This window comes from Myodes glareolus, chromosome 11 (genome assembly GCF_982192425.1).
Source record: "Myodes glareolus chromosome 11, mMyoGla1.1, whole genome shotgun sequence".
NCBI classification, from domain to species: domain Eukaryota; kingdom Metazoa; phylum Chordata; class Mammalia; order Rodentia; family Cricetidae; genus Myodes; species Myodes glareolus.
In genome coordinates this window covers 88,527,062-88,537,192 of record NC_142036.1, presented here as the reverse complement: position 1 = coordinate 88,537,192, position 10,131 = coordinate 88,527,062, and the positions used below count along the sequence as shown (strand labels likewise).

Sequence of the window (10,131 nt, the reverse complement as noted above, 5' to 3'; positions counted from 1 at the left end):
TTACCGTCAGGATTCCATGACTCCATGTGTTCTGTTTCTAGGCCTTCCATCTTTTGTCTGGCATACATACCATATGACCCAGCCATGACCAGCTCAATAGAGGCCTGCGTCTCAGTAGATTACCCAAGGGCAGTACCTGGTTCCAAGAAAGACCACAAGCTGAGACCACCCAGGCACCACCCAGGAACAGACCATCCAAAGGAAATCCTACCGTTCCAACCATTGTAGACAGGATCACCTGCCTTCACACACCCATCGCTTTTCACCAGGATACCCCTAGACAATTGTCAGCCAATCAGGGGTCCTGAACCTTCGAAATCTCATACCCCCACCTTTGCTACTATAGAAACCAAATGAACTCTTCGATTACTCCAACATGTTGGGCACACGAGTCTGAGTTCACAAACTCTTATAATAAAGGCACTTTGCTTTTACATACAGGACTTGGTCTCCTAGCTGGTTTTTGGGGGACTCCGTGATCTGGGCAGAACACATACCTTTTCCCCCCTAGTTTATGGCTTATCTTTTAGTTTTTTTTTTTTTCAGATTCTCCAATGAACCAAGATTCTAAATTTTAATATAGGTGAAATTATAAGCATTCAGTGACTTGTGATGTATAGTTGTTTTATTGAGACAGCGTGTTTTCCTGGCCATCCTGGAACTCACTGTGTAGACCAGGCTGGTCTTAAACTCACGGAGCTCTCGCCTGCCTCTGCCTCCTGTGAACAAGCAATGGAGGTGGTGAATATGACTGGAACACATTATATACTTGTGTGAAATTGTCAGTTAACTAAGGAGAGAAAAGAAACTCCCAACCCCACAATCAAAGATGTGCTTTATTCCATTTTCTGCAGGTGGATCCCCACCCACAGGGCTGCTGCTGGTTAGGGACCTGAGTTCCAAGACAGAATGGGCAGTCCCTAAATATGCCACATTATTCCCCCATTGCTAGTAAGACTCCAGAAGGGCCATACACAATCGTGGGGACCCTGTTCCTGTAAACTGGGGTAAATCTCCACTATAGTCTGCTTTCAAGCTCCCAGCTCCAAGCAACTACCACCAGCACCAACATCTCAGCTTGGGCTCTACGTCCAAGGTGCCAGCAAATCCAAGGCCGCAGGCATCCACGGGGAGACAGCGGCAGCCCATCTTGAAGAAATCTCAGAGCCCAGCTGCTCTATCAGATGGGACGTCCTCTGAATACAGTGGCGGACACACAGCTGTTCACCACATGCCAGGATCTGCCAGGGACCAATCTCCCAGCTCATGACAAATCCTCCTGTCAAGATCACAAAGCAGGGCATTGTGACCCTGTGTTAGCCCGTGTCTCCCAGGGTAAATCTCCAAACCGAGAAGACCGGCCCAGAACACTGCGGACAAAGGAGCCACAGTTGGGCTGGGCTTGAAAGGAAAGCAACTTGAGGAGCGGAAGCTCACTCTCCTCCGCTACCAGGTCCACACCCACCTCCCAGGGAGGGGTCAGAATCTCGCAGCGGTGTAAACTCGCCCCGCAGCTCTGAGCTCGCGAAGGCGGGCCTGCTCCCAGGAAGGTTACAGACACCTGCCCTGGCCTGATTTTCCTGTTCTGCCTCTTAAGGCTGCCAGAAAACACTTGATAAATACGCCAGCGCTCTGGCCTTTGAGCCAGGTCTGGGGGACGTTCTTAAACTAAACCAGAGAGAAGTCAGGTGACCCTTCAGTCTCTGCCTTTCTACGCAGTCTGATTTTTAAGGACCCCGGAGGGAGGGTTGGAGGACGGCCCACCTAAGGTCTAACCCCCTGAGCTGGGTGCTGCTTGAGTTCTAAATTCAGGTCTCCGGAAAGAAGACGTGTGGCAAGGGTTGGGGTGGGGCCGGGGAAGCTGCTGGCATACCGGGGAATTGAAGGGACTTACTGGCAAATGTTGCATTTAATGGGTGTTTTCAAACACCAATAGCAAGAAGGCTTTTTCTTCTTTCCTTCCTTCCTCTCTCTCTCTCTCTCTCTCTCTCTCTCTCTCTCTCTCTCTCTCTCTCTCTCTCTCTCTCTCTCCCCCCCCTTTCCCTCCCTCCTCTCTCCCTTCCTTCCTTCTTTCTTTTTTTGTATATTGCATTTAGAAGAAACTGAAGTATAAATTTGCATTGTCCTTCATCAAAGGAGTCAACCTTGGTTTCTTTCTGGGTTCCACTTGGCCAGTCCCACACTCTCACTTCTGCCTTCCTGCTGTGTGTTGGCCCTGCACACCACGCATTATTTCCCTTCCCTAGAGACCACCGAACTCCTCCGCACTGTTCACTGTCGTCCCCCGCCCGTGATTCTAACCATTTTATATAAACTTTCCCATTTATCTCGGAATATTTAACAGATCCTTACCCCTCATTATATTAGACTTACTGTAGACTGTAAGATATATTGAATTTATAGTGAACTAATTACATAGTTTTAATCAATGGGTAGAAACTTGTCAGTGAACAGAGTGACGGTGAATTTAGGGACCATGTTAAAACACATCTATTTCCTACATAGATGCAGCCAGATGTTTGAAAACCATCAGATCTAGAAGTCAGGAGGAGGCATGCTAGCTTCTCTAGGCTGGAGACCGAGGAGTGTGTGGTTGTGTGCTGGCTGGCTACCCCCAAAACACTCTCCTCTTGAAGGGCACCACAGTTTTGTCAGGCCTGGCACTGTGCTTTCTCTGGGGTTTCCCACGGAGATAGCGCAGGGCTTTGACTCTAGGACCTTAGTGACCCTGATGTGGATGTGGCCCCATCAGAATGGGAGCACTGGTTGGAGTCAGGAGGTCCTTCATCATTTGGGGGGAGGGAACAAACCTCCGTGAAGGGAAAGCCTTGGAGCACCCCCCCCCTTCAGGCATTTACATTGGCCCGCTTTCTGGGACCTAGCAGGACAGGGTCAGCAGCAGCAGCCAAGACGTGACTACTGAGTGAGAACACTCACTTAAAAAATGTAAGCCATTCTAGCCCCTCCCCGCCCCTATTTCTTTCTGCTCTCGCTCAGAGGCCGCATTTGCACCACCCCTTACCGGAATTTCCCCCGTGAGCTCTGTTGCATGCTGTGACTCTGTGGTACCCCTTGGCTCTAACCCGCTCTGATTGCCTTCCACAGTTAAACTATTACACAGACTCCTCCCCACCCCCAAAGCGCATCTGACAATCCGGAAAACCCCAGAGTCCTGGAGGTGAGACAGGCACCATCACCCCACAAAGCCATGACACTGATGAAGGCAGTTCCAAAGTTGTCCCAGTTCAGACTCTAAAGGTCGCAGTTCTGCAGACGTAAGATGAGGCACCAGCAGCCCGTGAGGCCCGCAATGCCCATGAAGGGGGTCATGGCGCCACCTTCTGCTTCCATCCTGAAATTGTACCTTGACTGGAATTCACGCCCACGGACCCGCTGCCTACCAATTCCCTTTAAACTCGACCCCAGCTCCTTATATTCTGCTTTGGGGCCTTCGCTTGAACCGTTCCTTTCTTGGAGGTCTATTTTATGTAAGCCCGTTTTGCACAGGCATATGATGAGTCAAGAAAACAAACTTTAGTGAAGATGGTTTTATTTTCATTTGGCCTAATATTTAGAAAATATCACAGAAGTACATTAAGGTTTTCTTTTTAACTTGAGGCAACTTTGGGGGGAGGGAGTTTGATGATTACGGAGCATCTGAGTTGCTCTCATTAAATTTTGATGCAATCACAAGCAACCTCAAAATCTCAACGACAAACAGCATGAGAAAGACCTATCACTTGTTACTCATTGGGTAGTCAGCGGTGGCTCTGCTTCACTGAAGGACAGAGGATAGCTACGAAACCTCCCTTTCCTTCCCTTAAAGAATAGAGCAGTCCTTGAGAAGGAGCCAGACAGCCTCTCGTCCACCACACAGAGAGCCTTGGAGGGCAAAAGGAAGCTAAAGGCTGCGGGAGGTGCCTCCTCAGACTGCAGACATCTGTCCAGAGCAGGCAGGACTGTGACTATTACTGTTCCCAGGCAGGTGGGACTCACCACTGGGGAGGAGGGGACAGGAGATGTTGTTGCGGACATTGAGTCCTCAGCCAACGCACATGTGCAGACTCCAAAGTGGCCTCAGACCTGCAGGAATCACAACTATTCCCAGCCCTTCTGATTCCATCTGCCACAGAGGAGGCCAGAGGGCTTCTGGGCTGAGAAGACCTCAGCTGATAGCGACAAGGAGAGAGGGGGTTAGGACAGAAAAGTAGGAGGAACGGTGTGGGGTGGAGAGCTGCAGGTGGGGCGTGGCAGCTCGCCTGCGACCCTTAGTGCAGAGTTGATTCTCTGAGCCTCCTTCCTCCCGAGGCAGAGAGTGGAACAGCTCGGCTGGGAAACGTAGATGATTGGATTCCTTCCTTTCGAAAGATCTCTTAGCCCCGGGAAACAAGTTTCAGAGTTGATTGGGAAAGAGGAGGGTGGAGTTCAGATATGGAAAGAATAAAGAGGAAGCAGATGGCAGTTTGCTATGGCACCAGATTCCCCCACCTTAGTTAATCTGGGAATGACCTAATTTGCATACTATTTGCATGAATTTCCATTTCAAATTCTAGCCTGCCTAACTTCAAACAGATAGGAGAAAGTAAATGAGACAAAGCAATCATCTGTGATTGAGCGGAAAGGTTGTCTGACATACAGGTCTAGCCTGTAAGCCCTACCTCAGGAAAGGAAAGAGGCCCTGGCCCTCCTCCCAGAGTCAGAGGGCACTTTCTGCAGCCCCCACCACCTGCTGAGGGTCCTGGGGTCAGTGGTCTGGAAAGAGTAAAGGAAAGGTCGCCTTGCCTGTGTCCCACCCTCCTTTCCCTGCGTGGTCCTTTTAGGAAGAAGCTAAACTGGGAACAATGCAGAAAAGGCAGGAAATCTCTATCCCAGAGCCCATCAGCAGGAGAGCAAGGCCAGCATCAGGTATGGCCTTTTCCATGCACACAAGGAGAATGAGAGCTAAGTGCCCGGGACACTGGGCACAGACCCTTGTCTCGCGATGGGGATCATTTCTGACTTCTGTCTGCCAATAGCTCTGCATGCATTCTTTCTCGTCCTCCATCAGCCCCAGATTCCATCATAGTATCTCCAACATACGTGAACACCCGGGAACATGCACCCTGCCCGGCCGGGGACTGTGACCAGCCTGGCTGCCCAGGGGCAACCCAGTGACGGGAGCTGTGCCAACCGAGGACATGATACTCACCATGTTTACTAAACACCCATGCCTTTCTCTAGCTCCTGGTCTGACTCAGATGTGGGGAAACCGCAGGGGCACTCCAGATGGCACAGATCCCAGCTGGAGGCTAGGAAGTCACCCAGGCAAGTGCTGGCTGTGGGTCTGTCACCAGACATGAGCTAGCTTTAGTGAGGGCTGACTGTATAGTGTGGCTTTGAGGTGTCCATCGTCCGTCACAGGCTGTCTTCGCTAAGAACCGTCTCCTGTCTAATCCTTCCCATGTGACCCTCTCACACTTAGCACCCCTCTTCCCCCCCCCACCCTGATTCCTTATCAGAGAGATGCAGGACAGGGAAGACTCATTCTGTACACTCATGCTCCCTGGAAGCAGTTTCTGTTGAGAGTCCTGGGGCACCTCTCTCTGTACCTGTAGCCAAAACCCAAAACTTCACACTCCCACACCCACTCCACATGCCACACACCCACCCCTCACTCACTCCACACTTCCATACCCACTCCTCACTCTCCACCCCCACTCCTCACTCCTTTGCTTCATGAAACAAAAGCCTAGAACAGTCTAGCTACTTCCTTAGGGTAGAAGGGAATTTGAGGAGACATGGGGTATGGAACTCAGAGGAGTGTGTTCATTAATATTTTAAAAATTTACCTGCCTTTATACTTTGTCAGAAAATAATGACCCATCTTATACAAACCAACAAAAAGATGGTGGGGGTAGATGAGAAGGGAGATGAGGAAAAAAAGTGGGTAGCAAGACAGAGGAGGCAAAGTCTGATAGTCAGAGCCCAGTGCTGGGGAGTGTTCTTTCATTTTGTTGGTTTTTACAACTTTTTTATGTATGGGGGTGTTTTGTTTATACATATGTCTGTGCAACAAGCATGTGCCTGGTGACCATGGAGGCCAGAAGAGAATCAGGCCCCTTGGAACTAGAGTTACAGACAATTGTGAGCCTTCATGTGGGTGTTGGGAATTGAACCTGGGACCCCCAGAGGGGCAGAGAGTGCTCTTAACCACCAAGCCACCTCTCCAGTTCCTGGTGCTGATGAGTTTGTCCAAGGCCATACTCTCTGAGTCCTCTCCATTAGTCTCCTTGAACCGGGTCACATGGTGCTTGAGAGGAGAGCAGGGGCCTGTGGGAGATCAACTTACCCATCTCTGAGGTTACAGCAGCTCAGTGTATGGCAGTGTCAGTGGATGCTTCTACTGGCCAGAGAAGGCTCTAGAAAATGAGACGTTCTCATTACACCCACTCTACCTAGAGCATTTCCAGCCATACCATTTCTTTCCAGGTCAGCTCCTCCTGACCCAGGAGGTACACAGGAGATACACAGACTTCTTCCTTATGTCGGGGTATGATAACTATTCTAGGCTTTGTAGACCACACCACTCAAAAGCAACATCTGGGCTCAGCCACTGTGAGAGAGCAGCCACCATACACAAATGAGGTGTGCTGTGAGCCAGTGTGTGTGCACGCAGAAATGTGCGTTTCGATCGACTTTAATTGATTGTAAAAGTTATTCCCCTTTGGTTTTGTTTAAAATCATTTTTTGTCCACAGGTCACAGAACAAAACAGACCAGCAAACTGGTCTGCAAATCCTACGGCAGAAGGTAGATCTTTAGGACTGGATGCTGGTTGGACAGGCTGGAGCAGATGGATGATGAACATGGACCCGTGAATGAGCATCTAAACGCAACCAAAGAAGTCGACTGACTTCTCCGTGTGTGGATCCTCTCTCTCCCTTCCTTCTGTCTTCTCACCTTGCTTGCTTCCCCAGTGGTTTGCTTGCTAGTCATGAACGGGATGTAAATTCACAAACATCCTTTTGGACAGAGTAGAATAGAAAGGATTTCAGGGTTCACACACTGACGTTTAGTATCGTCCATAACATCTGGCCAAGTGTGTACTTCTATACGTAGATGTTCTTATATCCAAGAATGGGCTGGTGTATGATGCGGCATGTGTTTCTTACAGTGGTTCATGGTGAAAAGTTGGACAGGCATTGCCGTGGTGAGTATCGAGAAGGGAAGGTCTGTGTCTCCGGTCGTTTTTAAATGACCTTGCTTACGCGTCCCTCTCAGCCCTGTGCCTCTGCAGGATTCTTTACTGAGTGGCCTTGAGAAGTACTGGTTAGATATCTTCACGGTGGTACCAGGGCAGACAGAGTGCCAATGAGAGAAGGTGGGCCAGACCATACCCGGCCTTCAATCTCTATGTCCTCTATCCATATCTTTTTCATCCTAATGATTATTTCCTTGGTGATACAAGCTCATGCCTTTAACCGGTACATGAAAGAAAGCAAAACATACCTCACGTCTAGAAGGCAATGGTTGCGAATGTCCTCAGCCACTCTGCCATCCATTTTATAATCCTCTCTAGGGCTAGGATTAAGGGCGTGCAGCACTACCACCCAGTTTCTATGGCAAGCTAGTGTGGCTACTGGGATTAAAGGTGTGTATCAGCACTGCCTGGTCTATAAGGCTGACCAGTGGGGCTGTTTGACTCTCTGATCTTCAGGCAAGCTTTATGTAGTGATATTTTATTAGTCGGATCATAAAAAGTCTTATTTTCCCAAGAATATAGGCTAGACACTGTATCATGAATAATAAAAATCCAGAGACAGATATTGGGGTTCAAGCTGAAGATCAGAAAAACAAAGCAGCTAGCCGCTGGCTCTTATCTCTGCCTCAGACTGAAATGGGTGATCCTGCCTCCACGGATCCTCAGACTGAGCCTGACCATGAGAGTTGTCTCCTCTTGTTCTATATTCCTCTCTAGTGCTGGGGTTAGCAGTGTGTACCACCACCGCCCGGTCTCTATAGCTAACTAGTGTGGCTGCTGGGGTTAGCAGTGTGTACCACCACCGCCCGGTCTCTATAGCTAACTAGTGTGGCTGCTGGGGTTAGCAGTGTGTACCACCACCGCCCGGTCTCTATAGCTAACTAGTGTGGCTGCTGGGATTAACAGTGTGCACCACCACCGCCCGGTCTCTATAGCTAACTAATGTGGCTGCGGAAATTAAAGGTGTGTGCCATCACTGCCTGACCTGACTATGGCTGACTAGTGTGGCTGCTTTGCAATATAGTGGTACATTATTTGTGTTTTAATAAACAAAGCTTGCCCAAGGATCAGAATGAAAAACAGCCATACTAGCAGAGGCAGGATTGCCCATTTCGGCCTGAGAGGTAAGAGCCAATGGCTGGCTGCTTTGCTTTTCTGGCCTTCATCTTGAACTCCAGTGTCTGTCTCTGGGTTCTTATTATTCGTGCAACAACACACACATACTCAGAAGCATTCGCGTGGTGTGAAGAGAGGGATGTTTACCTTGCAGCAGGGGAATGCTAGTTACTCTCCAGTCCCTGGCTTCCGGGAGACACAAACCTGCTTGAGGGCAAGACAGCACAGAGACCCGACTACTAGGCAAAGTGGGCAATGATGGCGTGTGTGCCGAGGTCACGCGGTGTGGCTGTGCTTGGGGATCGTGACTTGTAGGGAAAAGTGGGGACTGAGCCAGGGACACAGACTGAAACGGATCTCTCGTCCCCTTTCTTGCAAAAGGCCTTTTCTGTGGAATTCCCCAGATCTCCTTCAAGGTGCCTGTGTTTCCCCTGGCCTTGCCCTCTGGGCTGAGTGATGCACGGATGGCTATGCTGTGCCAGACTTCCCGACTCACACAGGGTGGGGTCAGAACCACATCTGATCTAGTCTTTCAAGTGTGGTCGTTTTGAGTTGCTTTATAGATGTAAGAAAATTCTACAATATTCTATAACATGGGCTAAGGGTTGGACGTTGGTGGGCTGGGACTGTGGCAAAGTCATAAGACTAAGGGAGAATCAGAAAAGCTGAATTGTGGTGAGCCGGGCCGGAGTGTGGAGGACACATCTTCTGGTTCATGAGAGACAGGGGGGACACTTGGCTGCAGGCGGAGGAACAACACGAGCTCGGATTCTGGGGTGTGTAGAAGGAGCGGCGGGCTGCGTTCCCGCCTGGCTCCCGCATGGCTAGCTTTACACCCAGAAATAACAACACAGAAACTGTATTCATTTAAACACTGCTTGGCCCATTAGTTTCAGCCTCTTATTGGCTAACTCTCACATCTTGATTAACCCATTTCTAATAATCTGTGTAGCATCACGAGGTGGTGGCTTACCGGGAAGGATCTTAACCTGTGTCCATCTTGGAGAGAAGAGCCATGGCATCTAACTCACTTCCCTTCTTCCCAGCCTTCTGTTCTGTCTACTCCGCCTACCTATATTCTGACCTATCAGGCCACGCAGTTTCTTTATTAATTAACTAATGAAAGTAACATATAGACAGATGACCCTCCTCCATCAGGGGTGTCTGGAGAATGGTGCGTGTGTGAGAAAACCTGTGGTCCTATAAGATGGTGAACTTCTAAAGAGCCTTTTCTGCCAGCAGAAGCAAACTGAACCCCGGCAGCTCACTGTTCAGACACTGCAGACAGCCCCTGGGACTCTCAGATGGCCCTGCTATTTGTGTGGTCATCCCAGGAGGGCATCTGTCCCTCCACACTCAAGTCTGCCTCTGCCCTAGCTCTGCAAGCAGCAAGCTAAGCACCCAGGGCATTCTGGGTGTGCGATTTCCCATCACTCAAGGTCCATGTTGTGTGTCTACTAATTGCCCTGGTCAATGCCAACGTACTTTAACCAACAGGGGTACCATGGCTACCTTGCCACCCCTGCCAAGTTGACAGTGACTTCCCAAGTGAAGTCCAAGAAAGAAATGAGAGATTCCAGAGTCCCCATCACGTCCTGTCTTCCCCAGTTTCAGAGACGGAATTTTGGATTTAGCGTTTTGTCTCATGTTGGCTCATCTGCACTGCCTCGCCAAAAAAGTTCTCAAGCCACGTGGCTAACACAGACAAGCATTATGGGCTAATATAAGTTATGAGTTAATAAGAAGCCGAGCTACTGGCCAATCAGCATTTTATTG

At 49.6% G+C, this 10,131-nt stretch overlaps 1 long non-coding RNA gene across 1 annotated transcript; it reads left to right on the top strand.

Moving 5' to 3' along the window:
- Positions 1–1,344: 1,344 nt before the first annotated feature.
- Positions 1,345–8,132, top strand: LOC125388061 (uncharacterized). The gene is made up of 3 exons (XR_007228101.3): positions 1,345–1,453; positions 4,821–4,905; positions 6,737–8,132. It is a non-coding gene; the product is annotated as an uncharacterized LOC125388061 (long non-coding RNA).
- Positions 8,133–10,131: the final 1,999 nt, after the last annotated feature.